This window comes from Lithobates pipiens, unplaced genomic scaffold (assembly GCF_037356315.1).
Source record: "Lithobates pipiens isolate NorthernLeopardFrog02 unplaced genomic scaffold, aLitPip1_a1.2 Scaffold_19, whole genome shotgun sequence".
Classification (NCBI taxonomy): Eukaryota; Metazoa; Chordata; class Amphibia; order Anura; family Ranidae; genus Lithobates; species Lithobates pipiens.
Window position 1 is genome coordinate 417,790,066 of NW_027507764.1, and position 3,364 is coordinate 417,793,429.

Below are 3,364 nucleotides of genomic sequence, written 5' to 3' on the forward strand. Positions count from 1 at the left end.
TGGGCAACAAACATCAAAGACAGTTAGCTGGGAGTGCAATCACCAAATCCTTTCATTCATGACCAACAGATTTCAAGAAGAAAGAATTACTGCAAGATTACATATAAGAATTCTACTGCAACAAGTCCATAGTGCTGGTGCTACTAAAAGAACAAATCTGGGTGTTTCTCCACATTTTTTCTAGTACCCAAGGCTTCAGGAGCTTTCCCTGCTGTCTGGGTTTGAAGAAATCAAATGGGTACATACACAACAAAAGGTTCAAGATAGAGTCGCGGATGATGAAATTGATGATTGACAACAAGACAGCAGTAGCTTACATTGCCCACCAAGGGGTCCCCAAGTGTCTGTCTTTTCCTGTTACTTTTAGTAACATAAACTTTTTGCTGGACAGAGAGCTGCTTACAGGAATTTAAAGACAGTCTACTTACTGGGAAAGCAGGATCCACTAACAGATCAGTTCACAAAAAGTGCCTCAACTAGTATAGCATTGTTTATACCATTATGTGGCCATATCCACTGTCACTACCGAATAAATCCAAATAGTGGCAGTGGGCCTCTCTTAAAGAAATAAGTCCTTATGTCATTCCTCAGAGTCTACAAGGCCGAAGCCGTAGCTAACATATAGTCAGAAAAAAAGAAAGAAAAGAGACTTTTCCTCTGCTGTTGTGTCCCGCTTTTAACTTGCGTACCAACACCAGGAGAAAAGAAAAGTAGCTACCTTAGGTTTCGGTGAACATATAGGACATTTGATTAATATCAAAAATATTTTTTATTTCTTTCTATACATAAAACAATAAACCTTGATTGAATTGCATCAATCGATCCTAGATGTTTACACAACATTAACCAAAGATGACCCAAAGATAGTATAGTATTGAACTATTGTACGTTCCAGAGGTAGCTCTCATAGAGTCCTCTGAACACACTGCTTCCAGTATTTGTAACAATATACAAAGGTGAAGTGATAGAAGGTGGATTCACAGTGCCATAGGTTTTTTTCCATTGGTGTTTTTCTTCCTCCAGTGTCCTTGATTATGAAGATTTGTAGAGAACACATTTATGCCATAGAGGTGCTTTCCACCTCCTGAAGAGGCCTTGGTTATCATTCAGCACCACCAATTCTGTTTCAGGTCAAACAAGATCTTTTATGCCAACATTAATGACAGCACCCCAATCCAGTGAGACTTTTAATAGCCTGGCTATTGAATCGACAGGACTAGAGGGACGCTAATCCAAGGTGGTTCAGACCTTGGCAAAGACTACAAGACCACAAACGCTACATATGAGGATATGAATGAAGTTTGTTCAGTTTACATAGCAACGTTTTCTCTCCTGTATCCCCAGCTCTAGACATTTTTACATTCAGCGCTTGAGGTTGGTCTGGCATGCAACTCCATTGAAAAAATGCTTCATGCAGGCCGTAATCCATATACGACCACCAATGAAATTCTTGTTCCCTTCATGGCACCTAGGCTTGGTTCTGAAAGCACTCATACAGGTATTCTTTGTTCCAATAGATTAATTTCCATTGCAGTCCCTATTGGTAAAACTATTTCCTCTGACAGCAGTGTCTTCAGAAAGAAGGATGTTGGAGGTTGCAGCACTTTCCTGCAAAGATCCTTTTTGTGTCTTTTTTAGTGATACTACGTCCATCTCAAGTGGTATCCAGTTTCCAAGAAAACCCAGTGGCAGTCCATCCAAGCATTCATATGGAGTTACTGAGTATACAGCAGGAAGACTTCAGGTCCTTACACAAGTTGCTAACAGTGTACATGTAAAGATCAAAGACATGTGGAAAGTGGTCAATCCTTTTCATTTTGCCGTCAGGTTCTTGTGTCATCTTCTATTGGTTCACTAGGGTGATTAGATTGGCATGCAGGAAGTGGCCCTTCCTGCTCAGGAACAGGGGCAAGCTCCTTCAAACTGAGGGGTGGCAGTTATGCCAGGATGTCAGTGAAGAGTATATGAGAGATGGCTAGCCTTCATTCAACTTTACTAGGCATGCAGTCAGCAAGTTCTGCAAAGTTTGGGACGAGACATATAAATCATTTTTGTCTATGGCAGCTTTTCTGAGATTGTCAATGTTTCTTTCATGTGTTCTCTCCTACCCATTTATTCAGCTAGTTAAATCCCATTGTGTGCTGATGTGAGGTATGGCTAGGAATACAAATTTTTTTTATCAAATACTTACCGTAATTTTCCTTTCCTGGCCTATCCTCACTTCAGCACATGACTCCCTCCCAAATGACCTGTCGCAGGCTAGATTTTCGAAAATGTCAGTGGGGGGAGCCTGTCTTTTATTCAGCTAGGGAAAGCTGGTCATGTGGGCAACAGATGAGGTGTTAACCCATTGTGTGCTGGCGTGAGAATAGGCCAGGAAAGGAAAATTACGGTAAGTATTTGATAACAATTTTCCATAATATATACGTATGTGTGTATGTATGTGTGTGTGTGTGTATATATATATATATATATATATATATATATATATATATATATATATATAGTGAATTGAAAAAGTATTCACACCCTTTGAAATTTTCCACATTTGTGATGTTACAACCACAAACGTAAATGTATTTTATTGGGATTTTATGTGATAGACCAACACAAAATGGCACATAATTGTGAAGTGGAAGTAAAATGAAAAATGGTTCAACATTTTTTACAAATAAATATCTGAAAAGTATGGCATGCATTTATATTCAGCCCCCTCGAGTCAATATTTTTTAGAACCACCTTTCGCTGCAAGTCTTTTTGGGTAGGTTTCTACCAGCTTTGCACATCTAGAGAGTGACATTTTTGCCCACCCTTCTTTGCAAAGCTCTGTCAGATTGGAACGAGAGTGTCTGCAAACAGCAGTTTTCAAGTCTTGCCACAGATTCTCAATTGGATTCAGGTCTAGACTTTGACTGGAAACAAACACAACATGGGTAATTATTTAAAGACATTCATTTGAAGAGCTTTGTGCGTACAATAGTATTAAAATATTTGTAGTGACTATTGTCTCAACATATAGTGCTCCAACTAAACAAAAATGAAAGTACTAGAGAGTGGCTCATATTTTATCCCCCATATGTGTACATGCATGTATATTGATTGATTTAGTTGTCACATCTATTCATAAAAATATGATACATCCCAGTCGAAATTTAAGCCTATGGGTTTTCTGGTATTCAGGGGGAATATCCAGAAAACTTCTCGTTTACATAGTAATCTGAATTTGTCTCCCCCTCTTAATGGCATGGTGATCTTCTCTATGCCTTAAATGGTAAGACTGGAAGTATCTTTATGATGGTATTCATTCCAATGTCTGGCTATATTTGTGGAGTGATTTTTCCCAATGTCATATAGATGGTAATGG